Genomic DNA, 27,823 nt, shown 5'->3' with positions numbered 1-27,823 from the left:
TGTGGCTTTCCAGCTAACTGTGCAGAAGCCGAGCAAGAGCAAAGGCTAAATCAGGTGTGGTAATGGGAGCAAATTCTCCCCTGTGAGAAGCTGCTACTCTCAGTGTGGAGGTTACTAGCAAGTAGCATGCAGGACTGAGAAGAGTGTACGGGTGAGATTCAAAGATAGGGGGAGAGAATATTCACTGTAGGCAGGATTAGAGCTGTGCAGAGTCTTTATCTAGGCAGCCCTTTCTCTACACCTTTATCTGTCATGGTGCAGCCACTGTGTGCTGCAGTGCTGGTATAACCTGGCCATAAAACTGGATTAACTGGCCCGCGAGGATCGCGGCTGAACAGGAGAGGAGCCCGACAATATGCCTTTGTTTACATTTTCACTTCTGTCAGTTAAACACTTGGTCTCTGCGTGACCAAGTGCTTAATTACTGGTATGGAGTATCATCAAGTGAATGTGCAAGAGCAGAATTAGTGTTAGGGCAAGGTTTTTGCTTTCATAGTGCAGTCTATTTCCACTCATGTTTTCTGCAGTATCAAAAGGTTATTTTATAAACAAATAATTCCATTACCAGAGGAACTTATTTTAAAATACAGATGCCAAAATTACCTTTCTGATTCTGCCCTTGGAGAGAAACCCTGCTGTCTCCCTCCTGAAAGCCCTTCCTTTTTGGCTCTTCCCTACCAATGAAAAAGATCTAGGGACAGCCTCTTACAACGACTCAGAATTTCTTCAGCAACAGCATGCAGGAACAGAGCCCTTCCAGTTTCTCTTATTCCACAAGGTTTTGAGCTCCAGAATAAAATGCGGCTTGGACTCTGACATATTGAAGACGCTTAGAAAACGTTAAGATCAAGTTCTTCTACCCTATACCACCCTCAGTTTCTTTTTCTTTTTATGGGTAACATCACAAAGCTCAGGGCTAGTGTAGATTTATGCAGTAGTAAGAATACAATCAAGTTTTATCTTTACTCCGTCAAATTCGTCAAGGATCAGCAAAGTTATGCCACTCTGCCTGTTTAGCTGATTGCTTGTCCCCATTTGGAAGTTTTGACCCTAAAGCTAATTTTGTCAGTCCCTTAGTCTATTATTTACTCCACTCCCTTTTAGGGAGGCATGAAGCTTGACTCCCTTTCCCTTTCCGTTTAGTCAAATTCGATGTGAAAAGTAGAGGAGGATAAAATACTTGTTTGAGAAAGACACCCCAGGAAGATTGCACTGCCCAGCACGAGGGGCACCTCACGGTGGGCTTCTTACAACCACTCCCTTGGAATTGCTCCTTGCTGAAGGCACACCGGAGCCACCGCTCGCCCACACCCCCTCCTCCACGCACAGCGGCAGGTTCTGCTGTTTCCGTTTCTCTAGGCGCCAACTCCTTTTTATCCCTCCGGGACCCACCTCGACGCCCGGGCAGTACCTGCCGTGCGGGCGCCGCTACGGGGCCCGTTTTCACGCAGCCCTTTGCCGTCACAACCGCTCTTTTCCGAAGGGCCCTGACGGCGGCTCTACCCGAGGATGCTGTCACCGTGCTGCCGCCGCCGCTTTACCGCCACGCTTAACTCTTCGCTCTCTTTGGCGGCTGGAACAGCGAGTTAACGGCGGCTGCAGGGGGCAGGGCTGGAAATACCCCCGGGGCGGGGAGCGGCTCCTCCCTGCCGCCCTGAGCCCGGGGCTGCGGGGGGGCTGTGGGGCTGCGGGGGGCGGCGGGGGGAGCGGGGCGGCCGGGGCCCACCGCGCCCGCAGCCCCCTCCTCCCGCCCGCAGCCCCACCGCGCCTGCGCCCCCTCCCCCCCCCCCCGCGGTGCGGCGGTCCGGCCGTTGGGGAGCGCGAGGGCAGCGCGCGGGCGAGCGGGAAGCCTGCCCCCGGGCGCACGCGCGGCGGCGCGTCTCGTGCCGGGCGGCGGGGGGGAGGGGCGGGGGGATGGGGGGGGTGGGGAAGGGAGGGAGGCGTGCGGCGGGGCTTGCGCAGGCGCAGAGCGGGGCGGCGGCGCGGCCGGTTGGCGGCTGCGCAGTAGGGGCGGCGGGGGAGGGGAGGAGGAGGAGGAGGAGGAGGGGGAGGGGGGGGCGTGGGGGAGGAGGCGGCGGGAGGGGGGGGGGGGGCCGGGAGCGAGGGAGGGTTTATCGGGCGGCCGATTTTGGTTAAAATATTCAAAATGGCGGACGGAGGAGCAGCGAGTCAAGATGAGAGTTCGGCGGCGGCGGTGGCGGCAGCGGCAGGTAATCATTACTGCATTTTACATATTCATATTCATACTCGCACACGCGGCCCCCCCGCCGCCCGCCCGCCCCGCTTAGCATAATTTATTAGTACTCAGGATTATTATAATTAACGGCACAGGAGGGAGCGGGGGGGGAAGAAGGAAAGCAGCCTCCCCGCGCGTGGAAGCACACACGCAGAGACACACAGACAGACAGACAGACAGACACAGACACACACGCAGACACACGCTCCCGCAGCCGGAGCCGCACGCCGGGGCACCGGCACCGGGGCGGGGGGGGGGGGGGGGGGGCGGCGGCGCGAGCGGCGGCGGCGCAACGGCCAGGCGGTGGGGTCGGGCGGCGAGGCGGCGGGGGCGGGGGGGAGGCCGGGAGTGGGGGGGACGCAGCCCCGCACCCCGAAGCGGTCGGCGATAGCTTGCCGCCCCCCGGCCGTGCTCCCCGCCGGCCCTCACGCCCACAATAAAAGCCGCTTTACATATTCATGGTGTGTGTGTGTAGGGAGGGGGGGGGGCGGGCGGGGGGAGATGCTGCTGGAGCGGTCCTGACGGGGGCCGCGGGAGGGGGCACAGCCCGATCAGCTGGGGGGGGGGGGGGCGGCCTCCCGAGTGGGACAGGGTCCCCCCGCTGGCAAGACGGAGGGGAACGGGGGTGCTGCCCCCTCAGCGAGTCTGAGTGAGGATGAAAGACTTGATTTCCTCATCTTTCCTCTTATTACCCCCTCCCCCCCCCCCCCTCCTCTGAGTCCTCCCCCCGGCCAGGGTTATTTCCCCAGAGCGCGGGGCCTGCAGGCAAGGGGGGTGGATGGGTGCGGATGGCCTCGGGGAGGGGTAGGTTGAGAGCGTGGTTTGGCTTTTATTTAAAGCCCCCCCGCCCGCCACCATGTAAAGGGCCGGTTTAGTGTGGGGTGACTTGGGGGGGGGGGGTGCGGACATAGTTTCTCCGTGCCCCTCACCGACGGGAGAGGCCGCATGTTTGCACCCCTGAAGGCTGGGTTTGCCCCGACGGTGTTTGCCCTCCTCCCCCTTTGCCCTCCTGCTTCCGCAGCCCCGAGGGTTCCGGGGGTGAAGGGTGCTGTGGCCCCGGCGCGGGCCCCCCGGTGCCAGGCGCCCGACCCGCGGGCCCTGGGGCAGGTGGTGGTGCCGGCAGCCCGGGTGGGTTGGCAGTGGGGGTGCGGGTCCCGTCCCTCGCCCTCCCTCGCTCTCTCTCTCCCTCTTCTCATTTGAATAATGTCTAATTCGGGGAGGTTTATATTATTGAAATGGCCGCCCGGCTTTCCCCGCCTCTCATGTTTAGTAATTCAGACCTTTAATAACAGCCACTCAGAGCCCAACACCGTGTTTATATTTTACATTCGCCCCATGTGCTTTTGTGGTTCAATATGATTCTTCTTTCTCGCTCTCTCGCTTTTTGTAAATTTTCTTGGCAACCCACAGGGCCCTGAGATCAAACCCAGGCTGTGTGAGGAGAGGAGGGGGGAGAGCTAGAGCAAGGCCCTGGCTCCTCTGGCAGGCGCCTAGGCCTCACTCTGCTGCTTGATTTATTTACTAATAACCAAAATGACCCCCCCATCTCCACTCCACCCCTGCCAGCAAAAACAAAACCCTCCTGGGGCTTGAGCAGCATCAGATCTGCTCATAGATTCTCAAACACTCATGTCTTTTAAATAAGGAGCTTATTTTTAATTTATAGCAACTCAAGACTGTAAAGCTGTTCCTTTCATATCTGCTTTTCAGAGGCTTGGGCATTTTTGGTCCCTTTGTCCTTGATTCTTTTCCTTAAAGGAGAGTTGCTTCTAATTTACGTTTCCTGGCACTCAGAAAGCTGTAGAAGACACACTCAAAATCTGAACAGCCTTCCTCCTACATTTGAACACAAACAGAATTGAATACATTGAAGATTATCTTATTCACCTTCTTTTTGCTTAGTGTGGATGCAGTTTAACAGAGCAGTGTGTCAGATGCTTTTGTCGCTGCTTGTATCTTTGACTGTTCTGGGTTAGGGTTCCCCCCTCTCACCCCTCCCCTTTTCATTTAGATTTGACTTTCAAGACAGAATATACTACTAGGCAGTCTAGGGTCTAGAAAGAAATATAAGTTTTATGTGGTTGTATTATAAAAACACCAAGTGAAAATTGAAATTAATCCTGTTAAATCATCTGGAGTAATTAAGTTATAAACCAGATATTAGTCTACTTAGGAAAAAAAACCCAAATTGACTACTGTATTAGAAAGAGGCAGTAATTAAAAAAAAATAAAAATGCAGGGATGGGTTTCAGATAAAGCTGCAGGTTTTCATTAGTGACCATTGTTTTCACCCTGTGCAGAAAAAGGACCTAACAACTGTACTTCAAGGTAGCAGTTCCAGATTAGCATGTAAACATCTTTGAAAGATGACTGGGAAGAGAGTTCACATATAAATGCAGATGGTGTGTTTGGTAGTTTGGTTCTAAATTTAATTTGTCACAAAATACTACACTACAGCTAATGAAAAGCATTTTGATTTTAAAAAATAACGACTCAGATTATTTATCCTTCACCCTTGGTGAAGACAAGCCTTGAATGCTAGAAGAAAAAAAAAAATCTGTGGAAGCAGTAATGAGACTGTTCAGGTGACTGACTGTTTTGCAGACCAGCAGCACAAGGCTGGCTGGACAAAAAGCAGTAATATGATTTCATGCCTTAAATAGCATATGTTTTTGCACTCGCTTCACGAGATGTGGTCAAGCCGATGATGTCATTGTCCAGAGGACAAGGTGCAGTTAATTTGATTTATTGACCTGGGGTGAGGTGTAGCACTGAAACCTTCTCATAGGGAAACCATTTATCTGAGGACAATTTCCTTTATAGCAGCAATTTAACCACTGCTGAGACTGTAGATATTTTATCCAGCATGGTAAAAATGTACATTGCATCTTGCAAACAAAATTTCTTTGTCACTCACGTTTTAGTAATTTTTATAGAATGGGATATTGGACAGTGGCCCTGGGCAGTCTTATGGCCAAGCTGGGGTTTAAAGCTCTGAATTCAGGTATTTACATGCCAAAATACAGATGTATTTAGCTCAAAAATATACTTGTGTGCCTTTGTTGTAGCTTAAAATTTTACTGGAACATGATGCGGATAGAAATCTCTCTTCACCACTGAAGCTCGTAGGTAACATGCTAGTGGGAAGCCCTTTTTCCCAAGCCCTGGTGTCATCTTCACTTGTTGGAAGATTCTGAGACTAGTGTGTGGGTATTACACCTCGGTCTTGAGTAAGGACCTTTGTATTAGTTTATCACTAGTGGGTGTTAGATTTTAAGCTGCTTCTTTGACCTTCTCTATCAGTGGTGGTTGAGATAGGAAAGTAAACCTGGCTGTGGTGAGAGTGGAGGATTGTGCTGCTGTTACAGCGCTTCATGCTACCTACCAGGGGAATGTGTTCCCCTGTTTTGGCTGTCCTTTCACCTTTAATTTTTTTAGGGACAGAAGGAAAAAGGCTTGTCCTCCACATGAAATAGTTCTGCTGTCTGATTACCTCTGATCAGTTTTCAAGGTGGCTCTGCCATTTTTCTCTTTCTTTTTCGAAGCTAACCAAAACTTACCAGTCTTAACAGCTGGTTGGAAAATAGTCTAAGCTGTGTCAGTAGCTATGCTGCTGTAAGTGGAGCAGAGTTGGCAAGGTGTGTGTTGGTATGTTGATTTCTCTAAAGGTGAAAAAGAATTAACTAAGCTTACTCCTCATTTCCTAAGAGGAAGGGAGAAGAACCTGAGCTTCCCACCCTGTCATTTTAACAGAAAAAAAAAATAAACAAAACAATCAGGTTTGCTGTCACAAACAATTTCTCAGAGATTAGCCTGCAGTAATAATTCAAGCAAGTAAGTGTTAATACTGACTTTCTGATGCTGGATGTGGTAGCTTCTGAACACTTGTCTTAGCAAGTAATGCCGATGATGTCTGGAGTTGCCTCACTTGACAGAATCAGTGAGGTAGCCTTCAACTCAGTCTGTCCATTAAATCTAGGAACCACCAACATATTTTGTGTTAGGTGTCTCTTACGTGATGTGAAGAAGTGTTGTTCCCACTTTTGCTCAATCGTATTAATGTATTGCCCAGAAAAGTGAGATTTTGGGTACCATTTTAACTTAATTTTTTGGGGTCAAATTTCAAGTGGTAAATTCCACATTTAGAGTAGCATATACTTGCTGGTTTTTTTTATGCTCAGATGTGCAAGGATGCAAAGAATTTTGGGGTGTATGTTTTGTTCATACTGTCCAGAATGTTTTAATTTGATGTATCACCCAACTTCTTTCTGTTAAATAGTGTTCATCTCCTCCATAGATATGTTGGTGTTCTCTCCTGGTCCTCTGGCAATTTTGCAGTGGTTTGGTTGGTTGTTTTATTTGTAGCATGCAATAAGTTTTAATTTACTTTGCTCAAATTTTGACTCCAATGGAGTTGAAGACTTTAAAGCATATTACAGCATTTTTAATGTGCAAATCTAGTTAGTTAATTTTCTTACTTTTTTTCCCAGCGATGTTTTCTATTCTCACCAAACTGCTATTGCCTGTAGGACAATAATCTTGGTACTGATACTTTAGAAAGGTGACAATTGGGCAGCTTCTGCTACTTGCACTTAGAGCTTTATTTTTTTCAATCTTGAGAGAATCAGTGATGCTCCTGGCAAATTACTGTCTTTGCTGACATAAGTATTTTCAGTCCCTGTGACAAAGTTGTTGTCAAAAGATAATGTTGAACAAAATTAAGTATGACTTGAATGTCCCAAATGTGATATGCTTGGTTTGGGTCCTTAAGCTAGTATGTGCATGAAAGACTGTCTCATGTTGCCGGATAGTCGTATAGTGCCAGCTGTTTACTGCTGCAGAGATTTGATTCTATGTTGACAATTTCCCCACTCCTTTTCCTAGTGTACTACTTTGTTATACAGGGTAAGTTAAGCATGGGATTTATTAGACTGAGTGCTGGAGATAAATTTAAGGAAATAATACTTATCTTGGTTAGTGTGTATGAGATAATTGCTCGTATCTCACTTGAAACTGTTGGACAACTGCTAACCTGGGAAAAATGTATGTACATAGATGCGTTGTCCTTTCTATAGTTCTTTGCATTCAGTTTCTTTAATTGTGTGTGTAAGCCCTCGTGCTGTTTCATGCACACTTATTTTTCACTGTAGAAAAGGAAATAATCCTGTAAGATCTCAGTGTTACTCCTTTTCCTAGATTCTTACTTCACAATTAGCTAGGAAATAACTATATTTGTTAATGTAACTGCATTATAAATTAAGGTCTGTGGTGCTTTGCAAAGTCTTTGTAAAAGTAGATTTTTATAGACTGCAATTGACTAATTGAATTAGTTTAGGGTTGATGACACAGTTGAGTGATGAAGTGTTGGTTTGGTATAGAAGATTTACTGGGTTCAGTTCTGAGTTGGTCACCAGTTTTACTTGCTTTGCCATTCTGGACTAAATCCATGTAATGGGAATGACAGATAACACTTTGACAGGAATGTTGCTGAGGGAATAATTAAAGTTTTGTGTTATCTCTGAAGGTAAGAGTACTATGATATCTTCTGGTTTTGCATGTAATCATCAAAGCTTGTGTCCAGGTTAAACTTTGTTTGGAATGTGTCAGTGCTGATACTGTTTGTGTACTCTCATCAGTGATGAAGACCTTCTGTTGTAAAGGCACAGATTATTGTCAATTCTAACTATGATATGGTGTAGATCTGCTGTAGGGTATGTAGCTCAATGACAGTTTAAATCAGCATGAGCCTGTCCTCGTCTCCCAGTGTGTTCCTCTCCCCTTCTCCGCACTCTGGTGCAGATGCTTGTCTGATTCCTTTGCTGAGCTAGTTCAGGGAATTAAATTGGCAGAAAACAAGCCTTGCCAAAAATAATGAATAGGTTTTTTGTTGGTTTAGCTCTCTGAACTGGCTTACAATGAGATTAGACAAATAGCAGTACCAATCAAGGAAGGGAACAAGAAGTACACGTGTTGACCCGAGTCTTCTCATAATTTCATTCTATCTGATGGCTTTCCTGTTGGTGTAAATGGGGAGTCATACTCTCAACCATGTGATCCTACCACTTACTTGGCACCCTTCTTAGAACTTACTGGCTTCCAGGATGCTCTAGCTTAACTTGCTAACCTGGTGGAAAACTAGCCCCAGATCATTTCAGGTCTTTAGTTTGTGAGTTGAAATTGTCTCAGCAAAGGCCTTCAAGTGCGAGCGAGTGGGTAGAACTATGTTAGTAAAAGTGGAGGAAAAGGAAAGAAGGAAATTAATTTTCCCCTTTTCAAAAGCAGCAATAAGCATTCTGGTTAGCTTAGTTGTATTGTATTGTATAGTTTTTCTTTTAGACTGGCATAAACTGCTGTGAAACCACAGTTGATGATCTATAGTTGATGTAAAATGGTACTGGCCCAAGGCAAGCAATGGGAGTTTATAGCCATGAGCACTATGCTGGGCCTCCTATTCTAGCAGCAGGCTGTACATAGATAACTGAAGCCAGTGATGAAACTGCACCTAAATAAAAGGATAGCTTAGAAACCAATAGATGGTGAAAATTTGGCATGGTTTGTGCTGTCACTGGTACCATTACATTAATGACAGCCATGGCAGAAACTCTTAAATAAAAATTGTGGATGAGACGTTTAAGTGGCTCCCATTATTTTAGTGCTGCTTACAGTGAGACAGCTCTCTAAAAGGACTGTGGCTTAAAAGGGCATGTTGGTAAAAGTACTTTGGGAATTACAGACATGATTACCGCTGCTAAATTTTGGACTGATGTCCCTGTAAAGCGACTTAAAAAAAAAAAGCTCCACACAAAAACCAATCATAACTGTGTCAGCCATTTAACACAATCATGCTGAAACACATGTATCTTTTTTATAAATTGTGATAATTGTGACAAGAAACCTTTTGCTCATAATTCCTTTTTATTTTCTTCTTCCCGGAAGTCAGATTTTACTATATAGAAATGAAGTAGCATATATAATATAGCATGTTTGACACTGCATGACAGGGCATGAAGTGTTGGAAAAGGAAGATATGAACAAACAGTTAAGTTACTAAAATAGTAAATAGAGTTGAAGACTTAAAAATAAGTGTAAAAAGCCCTGTTGAATCAGGCTGGAAATGTAGCTTGCTTCTTTCTTCCTTCCTTCTTTAAGAGCTGTTAGGAAGCCACCATCCTTTTTGCAGTGAGCTCCTTTGCTGTTTGTTCTCTTTGTCCTTTCAATTATTCAGTTTTATTTGAAAAAAAACCATGTGACTTAGTAATTTGTGCCTGACCATACCAGTGTGAAGTTGTAGCTTTATCCTACTTTGATGTAGCTGCAGGGGAGGAGTATACAAGGAATACAGGTAGAAATGACTCAGATGTTTGACTTGCTCATTTCTACACTATTAGTTACTACAGTCTACTGAATGAGAAATGAGATTAAAGTTTTTTCCAGGAATCCTGTTGCAAAGATGCTTTTCTAGTTATTCATAATTTTGTTTCTTACTTGCTGATCTTTAGTAGGTTTTTAATTTGAATTTTCAAACATAGTTTTAAATAAATATTTGAATTTGCTTATTTCTAAGGCCGCAGAGATACAGATATGCCAGGCAATGCTATCTTCCCTCCCTACCAGCCTCTTCGGGAATGTTTCCCACCCATCCTGCAATGCACGTACATACACATATGTGCACACATGCTTTGGAAAAAGTATCAAAAAGCTTGGGCTGCTTTCCGAAGAAGTTCCTTCTAGCTCTGATTGTAGTTGTAGAAGACATTACTGCTTCTGACAGTATGAGTTTCCAGTTCCCTGGTGTATACTGGGGGTAGTCTGCCTGTACCTGTAACGTCTCAGCCATTTCAATTAAAAATAGCTGAGTTAGTAAAGACTGATATGAGCTGTCTAAAATAGCCCAGATAATTCTGGTTGAAATCTATGAGTGAGGGATCATCTGAGATGCTATGTCATCATACCTGAGGGCACAGCTCATGTCACAATTAATCCAGTTTAAGGGTGGGCTACTGCCAAAAAGAAGTGGGAACATAAGCAGGAAGAGCATAGGGCCATCACTTTATGGAGTATTGTCTCTTTTGACAGAGCCTGTGTTAAAACTACCCTAGCTTCTGGCAGAAATGGGTTGGGATTGTGTGGAGAAACTGGAGGTAGGAGAGCAAAGGGAGCAGTAACTTTCTGTGTGTACCATTTGTTACTGAATGAGAGTGTCTGTTCCAAGTGCTAGAAAGATGTGGTAGTTTTTAGGTTTTATTGAACTTTCCAGGGGCATTTTTTTGGTTTTATTGACTTTACGTTAATCTGAACTACACAACGCAAATTGTTTCAAGAATTGCCAGTATCTCAAGTAAAGTGTGTGATTTACAAGTAATTTCCCTTAAACAGACTTTATAATAAGATTATCTTTGCTTACTGTTATGTTTCAGTTAGAATATAGTTGCTTTAGATAGCTTATGGCAACAAAGCTAGCTGGACAGGGGAGTATCTTTCAGAACAGTTGAGAACTTACACTTCTGCATATTAATTTAGTCTAAGGTCTAGAGGCTTCTGACTTCAAATCAGTAACATTTGTCTCACACAACACGTTATCTGAATCGCATAGTTGCCAGCCTTTGCCTGACTGTTCCTTTAAAGCCAGCATAGCGTCTCGTTGGTTAGGGGGAGCGTGCCAAAGTAAGGAAGACGCCATCAACTGCCAGGCTGCGTTGCTGCCTATCAATTGTTGCTAACCACTGCCCTAGAAAAACATGCCGAAGTACCAGCAGTTGTAGGACAGACTTCTAGTCACAGCTCTCAAGCGGGGAATGCAAACTAGAAACCTGCTCATTTTCCAAAGTTGATTTTTCTCACTTATACCAAAAAAAACACCCCAGTGTATCTTCTAAAGTTGCAGGATTTTCCCATGTATCTTTTCCATGTAACCTTTGCTGCTTAGCTTCTTTTTTTTGTATGCAAGGTTATACAATGAAGGGCTAACGAGTCTGTTGCATGTTCTTCACCTCTGGCTCAGGCAAGTGCTGAGCTGCAAATTCTTGGCATTTGGGAACATAATCAAATTAACTATCCCTGTGTTTGCTCCTGTTTTTACACTTTCCTAGGTGTCTGCTGTTTACTGTGGTTGGAGGAGGGTCAGGTAGATCTTTGGTCTGAAACAGTATCGTGATTTTAGTGTTCTTTTTCAAACAAAGAAGAAAAACACCTTCCCGCTTATTTTTCAGTCCATCTTAGGTTTTGTACATGGTTCTTCTATCTTAAAGAGCTTAGCAGCCCCATGAAAGAGTTCAACAAAGATGTTCCTTGAATATTCTGCCTATTTCCAGCTCTGGGAAACAACAGGGGGGTTGCTCCAAGATACTTCCAACTATTTGCTAGTTCCCTACCAGGGAACTAGAGAGCTAGAAGCTCCTTTTGTTGCTTTCTTACCTTGTGAAGATAAGGGAGAAGATAAAAGGGTAAATGTTAAAAATTCAGCCTCTTCTTACTATTTAATGGAAAGGATCCACAACTGAGTGGATTCTCAGCTTCTTAAGACCCTCTGTGGGTCTTGAGCATGTTTTAGAGTTATCCTACACAAAGGGACTGCAGAAATCTGTGTAGTTTTTTACCTTATTTTATTTCAAGACTATTTGTTTTCTCATTACAGTGGGGTACAGTGGCATTGTAAATCATATCTCCTCTCAGTTCTGAGAGGTAAGAATGCTGTGTTTTATAATGATATGATTTAATTTGATTTGGAACCTAGATGCACCTTATATGGTTCAGTGCAGTGGTGCAGAGGCGACTTGTTCCAAATACACTAGCGACCAACTGAAGCCCAGTGCCCTAAAACTTTCTGAGAATGTGCTTCAGCCATGCATGTGTTGGAAAAACTACTTAATTTATATCGTTCTCAACATAGCTAAAATTGAAAATTATAATGTTGTAACACATTATGTCTATAGTAAACATAACTATTTGTAAGTTAACAGCTAGATTTAAAGCATATAGTATTGTTTAAGTGGGTATATACTTACATTTTCTGTAATTGTGGATTATGAATTTGGCATCAGTGGAAAGGATCTGATATGTGGAAGTTTGAATACAGGCATAAAGAGAATAGTTGTGTGGCATCCTAAATCCCCTAGCTTTTCTCAACTTGTTTTGCTGGGGAAAAGAGGAGGCACAGGTGGTATTTCTTTGTGTTGTGGTGTCTCTAGTGAGGTTTGCAAGTGTTATGCACATCTCTAAGGATGGTAGCAGAAATTTTTCAGTTGTTGCTTCTGTTATAATATTGATAAATTAATAATATGAGAAAAAATACCAGGTACAAAGGTAGGCCAGCACTTAAAACTTCACATTCCCCTACCTAGTGTTAATGTAAGAAAAAGTTAAATTTGATAGAAGGACTGTTGGGGAAAACCTAATTAAATAAGTTAATTTTTAAATTATATAAGAAACTCTCTAAAAGTCTTAAGAGACAGTCCATATTTTTTTGTGTGCATTCAAAGAAGACACAGTAGTTGCTTAAGGGATCAGTTCATTTATCAGTCATTCAAAAAGCAAAATTACCTGCAGGCACAATGGTATTTTTTCATTCCTTATTAAGTAGTGATTTCATATTGTTTGGGTTAGAGGTAGAAAAGTTGTATTTACTAATGAGAAAGGTGAATGTCATTGCCATTTGTCCTATATTTACATCACAAATAGATCTATAAATTATATAATACAGATGCTTCAAGAAACTTTTACTCAGAATTGCAGAGAAATTAAGAACTGTGTTTCTGATGTAACTTGCTTGACATTTTATCATCTTCTTTCAGTTTTCTGAGTTTGTGGCAGTTGTTAATACAACCGTATTTGGTGTATCATGATATATGCTTGTACACATATATTGTTATTGTCAAGGTGGCACCTGTTCCTAAGGCTTTTAAAAACATGTAAAAGATAATTAATTTCTTGAATTTCAGTGGCAGGGAGTAGATGGACGAAGTCAACCATTTCCTTAGAATGTGTTTTCAACTATAGTAGTTTCTTGAGTATGCTTCATATTGTGGAAGATTAGTTAAAGTGGAGATTTTCATGGTGTTATCATTCAAATACTTGTCATCATTCTTGGTTTTCTGAAATAATCATAGGATGGTTAATAATCATAGGATGGTTAAGATTGGAAGGGGTCTTGAAGATCATCAGGTTGCAGTCTTCCTGCTATGAGCAGGGACACCTCCCACTAGACCAGGCTGCACAAGCCTCATCCAACCTGGCCTTAAACACCTCCAGGGAGGGGGCATCAACAACCTCCCTGGGCAGCCTATTCCAGCACCTTACTACCCTCTTGGTGAAGAATCTCTTCCTGATGTCTAACCTAAACCTACCCTTTTTCAGTTTAAAACTGTTACCCCTTGTCCTGTTGCTGCCCCCTGTGGTGAAAAGCCCCTACCCAGCTTTCCTGTAGGCCCCTTCAGGTACTGGAAGGCCACTATAAGGTCTCTCTGGAGCCTTCTCTTCTCCAGGCTGAACAGCCCCAACTCTCTCAGCCTGTCTTCATAGGACAGGTGCTCCAGCCCTTTGATCATCTTGGTGGCCCTTCTCTGGACCCTCTCCAACAGGTCTATATGTTTCTTGTGCTGAGGGCACCAGAGCTGTACACAGTGCTCCAGGAGGGGTCTGACCAGAGCAGAGTAGAGGGGCAGAATCCCCTCCCTGGCCCTGCTGGCCACACTTCTTTTGATGCAACCCAGGATGCAGTTGCTTTCTGGGCTCCAGCACACACTGCTGGCTCATGTTGAGCTTCTCAACTACTACCACCCCCAAGTCCTTTTCCTCAGGGCTTCTCTCTAGCCGTTCTTCCCCCAGCCTGTATTTGTGCCTGGGGTTATGCTGACCCAGGCGCAGAACCTTGCTCTTGGCCTTGTTGAACTTCATGGGGTTGGCACTGACCCACCTCTTCAGCCTGTCAAGGTCCTTCTGGATGGCATCCCTTCCCTCTTGGGTGTCAACCACACCACACAGCTTGGTATCACCAGTAAACTTGCTGAGGATACACTCAGTCTCACTGTCCATGTCTCCAACAAAGATGTTAAACAGCGCTGGTCCCAATACTGACCACTAAGGAATGCCAGTCATCACTGGTTTCCACTTGGACACTGAACCATTGACCACAACTCTCTGGGTGGGGCCATCCAGCCGATTACTTATCCAATAAGAGGTCTATCTGTCAAATCCATGTGTTGTCAGTTTGCAGGCCAGGATGTCACGTGGGACAGTGTCAAATGCCTTGCACAAATCCAGGTAGATTATGTCAGTTGCTCTGGCACCATCCGCCATCTCTGTAGGCTTGTCACAGAAGGCCACCAAATTGGTCAGGCATGATTTGCTCTTAGTGAAGGCATGTTGGCTTTGAAGATGGAAACATGAAGTACAGTTGTCTACTAATAATCTCTACCTGAAACTTCTCATTTTAATGTTTGTACTTTCTTCTTAGTCTAATACTTATTGTTGAAACAGTCTTTATAAAGAGAGTAGAGACTGGAGAGTCAGGTTATTTCTGTACTTATGTCCTTTGGTATTGGTGTAATCGGTGTACTTGATAGCAATACAGAAAGTGTTATATAAAGTAAGGAAGCCAATACAGAACTGTGGAGCTGTGGTTTAACTGGTAACTAGGACAGTTTTGTTTTCTTAGAAGATGAAAAAAAGTCATCAGTGCATATTGAAACTGGTTTAGACACATTGACTAATTACATATAATTGTGTGGAAGTGTTCTGTGGTCCAGCAATAATTTATGGATTGCTCTTTAAAAACCTTTTAGGTAGCAAATATGTGTACTTTATACTTCATTATATAGTGTTTCCTGTTTCACAGAATCATAGAACTATTCAGTTTGGAAAAGACCCTTGGGATCATGAGTCCAACCATCATCCCTGCTCTACAAAGTTCTCCCCTGAACCATATCCACCAACACCACATCCAAACGACCCTTAAACTCATCCAGGGATGATGACTCAACCACCTCCCTGGGTAGCCTATTTCAGTGTCTAACCACTCTTTCTGTGAAAATTTTTTTCCTAATGTCCAGACTAAACCTACCCTGTTGCACCTTGAAGCCATTCCCTCTTGTTCTGTTGCTAATTACCTGTGAAAAGAGGCCAGCACCAACCTCTCTACAGTGACCTTTCAGGTAGTTGTAGAGACTGATGAGGTCTCCTCTCAGCCTCCTCTTCCTCAAACTAAACATTCCCAGCTCCTTCAAGCTTCTTGAATTGGGCCTGATCCCCTGGTTATTCTCTATAAGTCTTCTAATAACACTCAAGATGATCTACTCCATGGCCTTCCCTGGTACCGAGGTCAGACTGACAGGTCTATAGTTTCCCAGATCCTCCTTTCTGCCTTATAGGTGGGTGTTACATTTGCTACCCTCCAGTCCATTGGGACCTCCTCAGTTAGCCAGGACTTCAGGTAAATAATGGAGAGTGGCCTGGTGGTCACGTCTGCCAACTCTTTCAGCACCCTTGGATGTAGCCCATCCAGTCCCATAGGCTTGTGCATGTCTAAGTGGTGTAGTAGGTCTCTGACCACTTCTTCTTTAATTGTGATGACCTCATTCCACATTCCCTCCCTGTATCCTAGCTCATGTGGCTGTATATCCATGGAACAGCTAGTTCCACTGCTAAAGACTGAGGCAAAGTAGGCGTAGAGCACCTCAGCCTTTTCCTCATCCCTTGCTACTAAGATTTCCTTTGCATCCAATAAAGGATGGAGATTTTCCCTACTCCTCCTTTTGCTGTTAATGAACTTACAGAAACATTTTTTATTATCCCTAACAGCTGTAGTTAGTTTGAGCTCTAGCTGTGCTTTGGCTCTCCTAATTTTCACCCTGCATAGGTTCACTTCATCTTTATAGACTTCATGAGTGACCTGTCCCCTCTTCCAAAGGTCATAGACTCTCCTTTTGTTCCTAAGGTCCAGCCAAAGGTCCCTATTTAGCTAGGCTGGTCTCCTACCCCACTTACTTTTTCGGCACACGGGGACATCCTACTCCTGTGCCTTTAGAACTTCTTTCTTGAAGTATGTCCATCCTTCCTGGACTCCTTTATTCTTCAAGGCAGCCTCCCAAGGGACTTAGTCAATCACTCTTCTGAGCAGGTCAAAGTTTGCCCTCCGGAAGTCTAAAGTGGCAGTTTTACTAACCCCTCTCCTTGTTTCTCCAGGGATCAAAACTCAGTATCATCTCATGATCACTGTGCCCTAGATGGCCTCCAACTTTTAGTTCCCCCACAAGATCTTCCCTGTTCACAAGAAGCTGGTCCAGGAGGGCACCTTCCCTGGTCAGCTCACTTACCAGCTGTGTGAGGAAGTTATCTTCCACACATGCCAGGAACCTCTTGGAATGTTCCCTCTCTGCTGTGTTGTATTCCCAGCAGATGTCTGGGAGGTTAAAGTCCCCCACAAGAATAATGGCAAGTGACTGGGAGATTTCTCTCAGCTGCTTATAGAAAGCTTCATCCACCTCACTGCTTTGGTTGGGAGGTTTCTAGCAGACTCCCAGAGCGATACCAGCTTTATTGGCTCTTAACCTGATCCAAACACTCTCAACCTCATCATGACTATACTTGATTTCCAAGCTCTCATAGCATTCTCTAACATACAGGGCCACTCCAGCCCTCTCCTTCCCTTTCTATCCCTCCTAAAGAGCTTGTAGCCTTCAATTGCTAAAATTCGTTTTGAAACAGTCGCTAATTAACTCTGAGGTTGACCTGTGAGAAACTATCTGGTATTACTGATCTACAACTCTTGATGTTTTTTTAATTCAACAAGTTAATATGAATAAGAGAATTTTGTGTTTTCCTTCATGTGCCTTTATAATACTGCGTGATTTATTTCAACAAATAGTGGCATATGTGCTTTTATTACTTAACGATTAGACACAAATGTATTTGTGAGCCAGTAATTTGTCAACTACTTAGGTTTTTTTTTCAAGATTTTTATTTTTGAAGCATTTATATTTGTGAATGGTGAGGAGCTGGGGATAGCAGGTAGCCCTAATGTAAAACAGCACTGTTTAGAGGAAAAGGGATGATGTTTGTATTTACAAGAAAGATACTCTGGGGCTTTACTTAGAGCCCTGCAGATTTGAGGCATTGCATTTAGTGAATGCATGAAAAATGCACAACTGGTGTTTAAAGGCCCTGCTGGGGCAGTACTTAAACAAAAGGAGTCATGGGCTCTAAATGTAGAGTATGTTCTTTATCAATTAGTTCTGCTGCTGTGTGAGAGTTGCAGTTTGACTATTTGTCTGACTTGTTGAAATAAGAACTGGAAAATGTTTGGTGATTTATTTTTTTTTTCCTTTGGAGTCTATGCCCTCGGTTTCGTGTCTGAACAGAGGTTTGTTTCATATGACTGCTGTCAGACGCATAAGAGAGGCAAGCGCAAAGAGAATTACACTGTACTGGAAAAATTGAGAAACATTCGAAGACAAACAATTTTTTCACTTAGACTCTTTTATCACGTGTACTTTATCAGATGTCTGTATGTGTGCTGGACTGTTTAAAAAGTCTCACACCAGGTGAATAAAGTAAGAGGTATTGAAAAAGCAATTTACGTACAGTAATATCTTATTTCCTGTGTTGTTGGCTAGATTTGTGTTTGAATAAGAACATTTCTTTTGTGGCAGCACAGGTGCTCCTTGATTCTGCAGTGAAGGCAGTATTCTGTGCTTAATACTAGCTAGTTGCCATGGCAACAATTATGATGTCATGAATTCAGTACAGTGACTTCACTGCAGTGCATTTTATCCTTATTCTCAGTTATTTTCAGATCTTGGTAGCAAATTGAAAAGCATCTACGCACAGATCTGTGACTTTTTAATTATATAATAATAACTAATGTGTTCCATACCTCTCTAAACTAAACCTAATTTCTGCTTTTCTTTAAAATAATTCCCAAAGTCTGGGAAACTGAGACCTTGCATTTTTATATTTTAGTATAGCTGTTCCAGCTATACTAGCCAAAAAAGCTTGCTGATAGGAATGAAGGGGAAAATGCTTTCTTTCATCACTCAGATACGATTTTTTTTCAGCTGAGAGAAATGTACATGCTTTTAAAACTGCGCAGTGTCCTTTTACTTCTGCTGGAGTAATTTGTTCAATTCTGGCTTGCCTTTCTTAGTCCTGTTCTTTTCTGAAGCAGGTGAAATGTTTTCTTAGTCTCTTTCCAAGGATTTGTTGACTTGCAAATCGTACAAGGAAATTTCCTGTCCATCAGCCTTTGGAAGTGGTCAGCTGTTTTCTGCTCTCTGAGCACTTCTATATATTGCTGTGTTGTACACCTCCATTTCACAGGTAGCAGAGCTGACTGTTCAATGTATACTCTTGTCCTGTCCTCTTTTGCCTTCTAGTAGTCAAAGAGAAGTATTTAATATTTTTCCTATATTTTTAAAGTAATACGGCTTTCAAATTTAGCCCCAGTAAAAATGCCAGTAAAAACACTGAGTTTAGCTAGCCTGCATTTCTTTTGCTGACATAACTATGATTGTTTTAGAGCTGGTTTATCGGCTGAACCCAAAGGTTGCCTGAGACTTCTGGACCATCTGACTTTACATTATCAGTGAATAGTGCCAAATGTGTTGAAGTGTTTTGGCAGGTACTTTTTGCAAGGCATTTTTTGGCCTTGGCAAATGAGAAGTTCTTCACTTTTGGATTAATTTGACAAAGATAGTTTCTATGTATAGGTAGGGCATCAGTATGTTGTAAGTGTGCTGAAAGCCTTTATAATAACAGGAGAAAATGTAGGATGTGCCGATTTCTTCCTGTGGCTTACTGCTGCAGTGATCATTTGCATTAAATTGTATTGAGCATATATCCATTTAGGTGAGGTTAGAATTAAATGACCTCTTTGCTTTTTTCTTCCTCTGAAGAAAGATGAAGACTTGAAAAGCACCCACTAGCAAATGAGAGGATGTAATGGACAGCATGCAAGGAAGATAAGAAACATAACAGGAAAATCGAAGTTGCCATTGTCTTTCTGCAGGAAAAAAATATCCTGTGTAACCTGTCATTTATAAGCACATCATGGAAGCTGAATTCTGCCATGCTGCAACTGGAGTTGAGAGTATGTGATTGAGTTGTTTTTTGTTAGTGAACTATTACCAGGGAGCGAACTGCAAAATACTGTTGCAGGTACTGTTGTTCCCATTGCCTAAGTGCAGAGGTCATGTACTTGAAGATTTGCTGGTTGATGTTGGTAATGGCTGTGTTCAGTAGTGTTTTTCTTTAATCAGCATAAATTTGCTAGTGATGGGGTAACTTGTATTAAATTATCTAAATGCTTTTTCAAAATGGCAGACATCTTTATCTTGCTATAATGCCTGTGCATTTGAAGGGTTTTATTAATTTAAGAGTACTGATATGATTTGATTGCGAAAGCTTTTGGTCATCTATGTTTTATGTGATCCTTGGAGCAGTCTCTTGTAATTTAGGTGTTGCGGTTTTTTGTTTGTTTGTTTCTGTTCATTTGTGAAGATTAAGGTTTAAGGTACAGATTCTCAAATCACATTTGGACAGGGTGGTTAGGAATCTCATGTAGGCTCACTTTCCCACAAAAGGTGGGACCAGATGATCTTTCAAGATCTTTTCCAACCTGAGCTAGTCTAGGATTCTAGGATTAAGCTTTTGGAAGGAACAGTAGATTTCTTAATGGCAAACTGACATAACTGTGCATGAAAAATTGCTACCTCAAAACTCTTTAACTTTTTACTCCCGTGGACATTAGATCATTCCATTCCCAGGAGCGTTTGCATGGTTGACTGTTGCATTTAGAATTAGCATTATGACAGTTAATCTGGACTGCAGGTGTTTTGGCAATGCAAATTCTTCTGAAGAAGTGAAAGGGTAGTGTAGAAGTTTTCTGGAATGTTTAGGAAAAGTAAAACTTCCGTGTGTGAAAATGAAAGGAAACTTGGAATGGAAAAAGCAAAAATAAGTTATACTGTGCAAGTCTTTTATTCTCTTTTATTAATGGATGGGCATAAAGCCTATCTGCAGTATAGAGATCAGAAAGACACCTGCTGCACTTTGTTTAAACTTAACATTAAAGAGAATGGGATGATGGTGCAAGGGGAGCATTAACAAAAATCCAGTACCCCCCAAGTGTTTTCTTTTAGGATCATTAAATGAAACAACCTAAACTTTGAGTGCTCTCTTTTATTCCACTCCAGATTCTTCTATGAGAACCAGTTACATTCTTGCCCACCGGGAGTCAGAAAATACTAGAAACTTTTAAGTTATTACCAGTAATAATAGTGCATGAAAGAATGGCAGTATTGGTGGAAGTATGGCAAACTATACAGCTTGCATTTCAGGTTACAGTGGCAGATAGTGGCTTGAGTTTGTGTTTGGTCAGAGGTTAGTACAAACCAGTGTTTTGGTACTTTTTTAGTTGCAGCTTTGAAAGCTTTTTCTCCAGGTCAGCAGCTTCAACAGGATTTCAGTGAAAAGAGATAAAATGCTTGGGTGGGCCACTTTGCAGTGCCTGCTTCAAAGCCCAGAACAAAATTTGGTTTAAAATTGCAGTCTGATAAAGGAGGGTTAACAGAAGACAGCAGAGACTTGAAGGGCTTCTTGCTACTGTAGAAAAGTTAGTAGGCTGGAAATGCCAGGGAGGTGTTTCAGGAACAGTACCTGGTGAAAAGCTGAGCTTCCAAACGTGGTCCTGCTTGATGTCCCTTCTGCTCTGTTAACCTATCAACGCGTTCATCTCTTATCATTCTGAATATCAGGTGGCCTAACCTACCAGTCCTTTGCTGCTTCCAGTCTGCTGGGGAAGGCTATGAACAGGATCACTTGTAAAGACACACCTCTTTAGATGTGTCCTGTCTTCTAATAAAAACTCTGTCTTTAGAGAACAGGGTTTTATTTGCTTCATAAATTGCTGTATCTATTGCAAAGACTTATCTAGAAAATTCTGTATATCAACTTTCAAAGCAGTGAGAGTTTGAAACGCAGTGTTTTGAAAGCAATCAGGAGAATCTTCATCAGTATAGAGGGGCTGGCCTTAACAAGCATGTATTAAAATAATTATAAATAAGCTTTGGAGAAAACATACTGCATTAATTGAAAGCCACGTGAAAACCTCCATGATAAATTTGTAAATGGGGATGGGTGATTCCCCCCCACACCCAGGTTCACAGTGGAGAGTGCTGTGGGATGCCAGGGTGACATGGTTATCTTGGCCTCAGCAGGCTGTCTGGCTTCCTTTTTCTGCAGTTCTGATTCAGATTACCCAGCAGTCCTTGTGCTTTGCTATGATCAAACGATACAGCCTGTATGGAAAAATGTGCTACTCAAAGCTCTGTGTGGCTCCTGTGGCCAACTTGATCTATACAATGGGAAATAGGAAAGCCTTCTTTATCTGATTAAACCAGCCGACTTTGGCATGATTTTTTTTTTTTTAGTGTCAACTTGCTGGAACTGCTATGACAATAAAAATGCCTTTCTTTCTTTTTTTACCTCTTGTTGGGAAAGCAAAAAAATCTACGCTTCCTCGTTTTATGTATTGTGGCCAGAGCATTCTCTGACATTCTTAGAGTTTAATCATCAGATGTGATACCCTGGTTGTACTTAAGCATATAACTTTTCAGCTCACTGTTAAATGCCAGAATTTGTGCTATGTGAACATTTTTTCATGGTGACCTGAACCATTGTTTCTACTTGCTTTCTGTATTGGCATTAAATGAACCGATGGAATTGTTTAATGAATCATGTTTCAACAGTAGTCATTAAATTATGGACATTGAATCATTAGTTTGGAAATTGCTGTGCATGCTTTAACAGTAAAACATTACCTTGCACAAAGAAGTCTGGAAATTCAGTATATTTTCTTTTAAAACTGGGGATTCTTTTTCAGTTGTTCGCTGATAAAGAACCAGCCTGTACTTCTTTTGGCACCAAATTGTGATTTTATTGAAACAGAACATTAGTGGTTGAAGTACTGTGTTAACCCTGCTAATTATTTTGTCCCAAAGCACAGTAGAGGATACTGTACTTAAGGCACAAACTTGAAGAAATAAACTGGAGTAAGTGCAGTGTTTAAGTAACTCAACCTCAAGATTTTAGGCAGAGATTGGCATTTCATGTGGCTCTCCAAATTTCTGGTGTTTGCGTTAGCTTCTGCTTCTCAGGTAGCATTGACTGAGTAGAAAAATACGCTTACAATAAACACCCTCTCATATGTGAATAGCAACAGTTAATTACAGAGTGGGGGATAATAAACACAGTTTGATTGATATCTAGTCAGACTGGAGAAAAGTATCCTTGAAATGTTCTGTGTAAAACAGTTGTTCACAGCCCTTGTGGCAGAGATAACATCGTTTTCTGGGCCCTGAGATGATCACAAGGTTCCATATGTGATTTCTAGGGATAATTTCAGTTTTGGGAGCATGTAGAGCATTTTACTTGTGAAAGATCTCTTTTGAGGTAAAGGAATTCCCATTATCATCATTTTTTACTAAATGCACATACATTAGACTAGTTTTGTTCTTTAATCCAGGAAGAAATTAAAAGCTAGAGACTATTCAACTGGACTGCTTGAACTCAGTGGGTTTGTATTTTAATTTGTGCAGTATCTACACCAGGGAGGAGATGTACAGGCTTGTTAGGAAGAACATGAATGTCTCATATTTTCTGTTCAGAACCTTTGCTTGAGAAGCCGTATTTGGCTTATTTCCTTTGTATGTTTAAAAAGATATCCTGAACACTCAACTGTTTCAGTACTAGTATGATGTGCCACTGCAGAGGCGTTTTCCTTTCATATTGCTTTCATTCAATATGATGCACATTTTTTTCTGTATAAATGGACTCATATTCAGTAGTGCCATTGATGAATTCTTCTCTTTTCTTCCTGCTTTAACACTGGCAAGCAGTTCAGTTCATCCAGGTGTCAGTGCTTTCAGTTGTGTGATCAGAATTTTCTAATGAGAGGAGGAAACGGTAAGAAATCACTTTTCAAGTTCCAAAAAGAAAAAAGAAAGCAGCACCATTTTAAAATTAACAGCTGGAGTATTTTATTTTTTATGGCCTTTCAGAAAGGAAAGAATAGAGATGGATTTTCTGAAGGGGATTATATGGGTGAAACCTTACACAGCTTTCCTGCCATGTTTCTCTCATGTTCACCCTCATCTTTATCATAGAAATCTACTTCCTCTTCTGATGACTTTCCTCTGAGGTTTGTTCTCTGTGACGCAAACTTAGTCTGGTTGACACAATCCTCGATTCTGTTCAGTTGTGCTCGTTTTTTCCCTGTGTCTCATGTTATTTTTGGTTATTTAGTTTGAATGAACTTTTTAGAGAGATTCTTTCTTCCTTTTTTTTTTTTTCCTTTATTTCCTGAAGCCCAAGTAAATTGAATGCAAAAATAAAGCCATGCCAAGTGGTTGCAGGGTGCTTAGGACAAAGTAGTGCCTGTATAAGGGTACTCTAACCCACCCTCTGAATAAAAAGCTTGATGTATATATTGCTGGTCTTCAGTTATTGGGTGTTTTGGCAATGGAGGGGCAGGGGGTGGGATTGATCACATTTAAATAATCATTTGAATATTTTGGTATGTTTTCTGCTTGTTCTGTGAAAATGTTTCTACCAGAAGCATTAGTAAGCATTGTGAGCTTCCCCAAGCTCACAAAGCAGAAATGAGAAAGCCATAAACCACCCAGCTTGCAGCATTAGAGATTAAAAACTTTGTATCTGAAGTGACTGGTTCCTGACCTTTCTCATTGGTGGTAAGAGTCATTGAGGCTTTCACGTGTGATCTTTCACAGAATGGAACAGTGCTAGGTCAGAATACATGGATAAATTTTTTGCTTGAAATGTATTGTTTTTCTCTGAACAGTATCAGGAGAACTTGTTTCCAGCCACAGAATGGTTGTATCCTGTTTGGAGTGACTTGGCTTTGCAGGCTTTCATGGGGTTCAATTGGACAATGCTGGGGTATAGCGCTTCTGCTAGGCAACTTCGGTTTTTATGTAGTGAGTCATTGAGCAGTAAGGCAGATGATGGCCATTGTGTATATAGTTTCTTTTCCTAAAAACAGTGTTGTTGATGACTTTGAGTACCAGCATTGATATGTGTTTTTCCACATATAATTGGGTAAAAAGTGTTTTGAATTGGGACAGGAAGCTGCATAATTTGTGGTGTCACTTCTACACACTAAGAAGTTCTCCAGACACAGGTTGGTAAGGTAAGGATAGACAATATTATTAGAGAGACTCAGAACAAAAAGCTGTGCTAGCCAGATTGCTTGTAGCACTGATGCTTCTAGGGAGCAGAAACAAATGTTTGGCATACAAAGTCTTATGACTATTAGACGTGAAATGGCAGTCCAAGTTACAGTAATAAAAGCCTATTTTGTATTTCTAGTGTTCAGCAAGGAAGTTTTTTGCTCCGTAGGAGCAGAATTTGTAAATGCATTGCAAGTTGGGATTGTAAACTGGCAGCTCAGAAAAAAGCTGCAGGTGAGTGCCAGAACTTGCATTAGTAGTGGAAACATATTTTCATATGCATTTACTGTGAAATGGAACATTCTGATATTTAAAACAGTAGTTTAGAAATATCCTTGCCTGAATTTTCAGATTATTGCAGTTACATCACCTTTCAATTGAGTAGTAATTCAAAGGTGTGCTCTACCTTCCTCAAGTCTCGAATGTGGAGCTGATGAGAACGTCCTCAGCTTGTTAGAGGAATCTTAGCAGTTTTACATGCCTTAATGCAAGATAAATCTGAAGATAAATCTGAATGGACAAATACTGAGAAATTATATGATGATTCTTAACTTTCTTCCTGAGAATCCAGCTCTTGGTGCCTGCTCTTCTGTCTCAAGGCTACCAGGATCTATAATCACAAGCAAAGGAGAAGACATGTTTACTCTTTCTGAATTCTTTTTCAGTTTGATGGAGTGTCAAATGTTCTGTGGCAACACAGGTTGGCCTTATACCACAAATATTTAATGTGCTGTTTAACAGCAGTTGATGTGAAATTATATCACAAGGTAAAGAATTATCCTTTTATGAAGTTACCATAGTTCAATTACTTTTCATTTCAGAGCAGGGAACTTGCTATTATAACACTTAAAGACAACTTTGGCTTCTGTCAGCACTATAAAGTGAACAGGTCTATCCAGCAACAATATTAAGTACACAGTTGATTTTCCTGAAAGGAGCATGTATTTTTAGCTATAATATGTCAACTTATTTAATGACATCATGACAGTAACAGAAAGTGTAAAAACTTATTCTTGTGTGTAAATTTTGGGGAACAGCGTATCTGTTCATCATGATTCTGGTGAAACTTGAAGATCTATATAGAGTGAAAGAACAGAAGTTGGTAGGGGGATGGACAGTGTGTAAAAAAAATCATTTGTAGCACTGTACAACAGGACTAGCCTTGAAAAGAGGCTGCACGTTAGCTTTTCCAAATCAGAAGTTTTGTGTGCTTGTGGAAATTTGTTGAAGACCAAAAAAATGCAGTCTTTCAAAGGGACACACTAAACCAATGGTCTTGGCATTGCTTTTCAGATTTTTAAGTCAGAGACTTCCAGGTCTCTGAGCTTGGATCTTGGAGCGAGCCATAAAGAGGCACTGCCTGTTGCAGGAGCATTGCAACTCTTGGCATCTAGCCGTCATCACCAATTTTTAATTGTTGTTTAGGGATTCTTTTTTCTCAGCTGAAGTTCCTTGAGGGGGTTTGTTTCGTAAGTATCAGCAAGATTTTCCCCTTTTCTGGTGAACAAAATTCTGCCCTGAGGTGTAGCTGTTTCTTTGCTACGTTAACGTTGCATGCATTTACTTTGCGCATACTGAGCTAAAAGTATTTCATATACATAATGTACTTGGTGTTTAAGGTTTTGGATATTTTGAGTGAGATGGGAAATAAGAAAACAAGTTCAGCAGTATAAATACCATGCTGTTAACTGGGGAGTCAAGAAGTAAAATACAGAATATGTATTAAAAGAAATGGCTTGCAGCATTGTTTTGGCAACAAATTTTGTGTGTTCGCGGAGCAAGGGAAATTTTGAGGTACTAGGTTTGAGAGCAAAGCAAAACAAATTGAAATAAAATCCTTAAAATAAGAATTGATTACTAAGTAAACTACTAGTGTGCTGCTTTTCAATATGTTAACATGAGGAAATGCAGATAACTGAGGTTGAGACTTAAGAGACTTTCCCTGGTTTATAGATAGTGTCTCCAAATTGTATCTTAAGCAAGTTTCCTAGCTTACATGTTCCTTGCTTTCCCAAGTTGTAGAATTTTGATTTGTTTTTACTTTTTTCAAGTACTGCCTTGTTGAGTGCTTGAGATTTTAATGTTTGGAATGTATTTTGCAATCACTAGTTTGCAATATACTGAATAAATGTACAGTAATAGAGAATTAGTCTTGCTCTTCTTCCTCTAATATTTCATTTAAGTATTGCTTCTGTAAGTAATCCCTAATGTTGTCTCACCAATGAAAGATATTTCTGACCGGTTATGACTGGTCATACACAAAGGTACGTTCCCTTTCTTGCCCAAGGAATAGCAAGTATCTTAAATCTACTTTTTAGATTTTGATTTATTTTTTTTCTTCTGAATCCCTGGTCTGCTTTATGTTATTCAATATTCAGTTTGCACTTTTCAGATAATGTTATTCAAGCTACAATAACCTGTTGCAGTGTTTGGCTTTTATTGCACTCTTTAGGCTTTGGTTTTCTGATGGCTCTCAAATATCTGCATTGTGCTATTTAGTTAGCTCTTTTGGGTATTTTGGAACTCACACACAAAGATAACAGATGTAGTAATCCAGCACTGGTGACAGGATTATTTTTGTTTTGAATTCTCGGTAATAAGAATTAGTAAGAATAGAAAAAAACAGTTACCAAGAAAGCTTTGGCTCTGTGTTATATCAGCTTCCAGAAAAAGAAATGCCAGACAGGTAGAAAAGCTATTGTAGCATCATGCTTTTCTGACTAAATTAATAGTGAATGCTCTTAAAAGCATACTTCATTAACCCAGATCAGATACTACTAATACCTGGGGACAGCTAAGTGAGGAGTCATCAACAGTGCATTGCAAAAGGTAAGCAATTGTCAAAAGGACCTAAGAAACGCTCCTCCTAGGTGGCATTTGTAAACTTCCTGGTAGAAGTGGCTGCTTTTGTGAGGTAATAAGCATGTATCTGTGATATCTTAATGGTTGTTAAAACGAAGGTGATGTCTAATGTTTACTATTGATATTTCAGCGTAGTAAAATAAGATTGAATAAACTGAGGGGAAATGAGTCAGTCTTTGTTTTAACACCTAGTAGTGCACAGTGCACAAAACTTTGTCGTGAGGGAAGTTGTTCCCTCTACTCCAGTTTCCTTTATGAGTCTCCTGGCTTCTCTAAAATAAGCATGAAGGGTGTTTTTAGTTGCCATGAAAGTTGTCATGCCAAGACAAGAGGTAGAGTCTTCTGGTAGAGTAATTTTAAAGGAGGTGCCAGGGATAGTGTTATTCCAGTACAAAAATTAGAATGTGTTGTTATCAAGATGTGGTAAACCTGTGTAGTTTTTATAGCACCATTTAATTGAAGCTTTTAGATTACACTGAAGCCATAG

The 27,823-nt window shown here is 41.7% G+C and overlaps 1 protein-coding gene across 1 annotated transcript in view; it reads left to right on the top strand.

Moving 5' to 3' along the window:
* Nucleotides 1-2,150: 2,150 nt before the first annotated feature.
* POU2F1 (POU class 2 homeobox 1) overlaps nucleotides 2,151-27,823 on the top strand; it is a 111,128-nt gene continuing 85,455 nt past the window's right edge. Inside the window, exon 1 of the mRNA XM_051644067.1 lies at nucleotides 2,151-2,210. The gene's annotated coding sequence lies outside the window, so the exon portion shown is untranslated. The remainder of the gene's footprint in view (nucleotides 2,211-27,823) is intronic.

The sequence above is a fragment of the Apus apus genome, chromosome 1 (assembly GCF_020740795.1).
Source record: "Apus apus isolate bApuApu2 chromosome 1, bApuApu2.pri.cur, whole genome shotgun sequence".
In the NCBI taxonomy this organism is placed as follows: domain Eukaryota; kingdom Metazoa; phylum Chordata; class Aves; order Apodiformes; family Apodidae; genus Apus; species Apus apus.
Note: the sequence above shows the minus strand (reverse complement) of the source record. Positions and strands in the feature narration are given on the sequence as shown.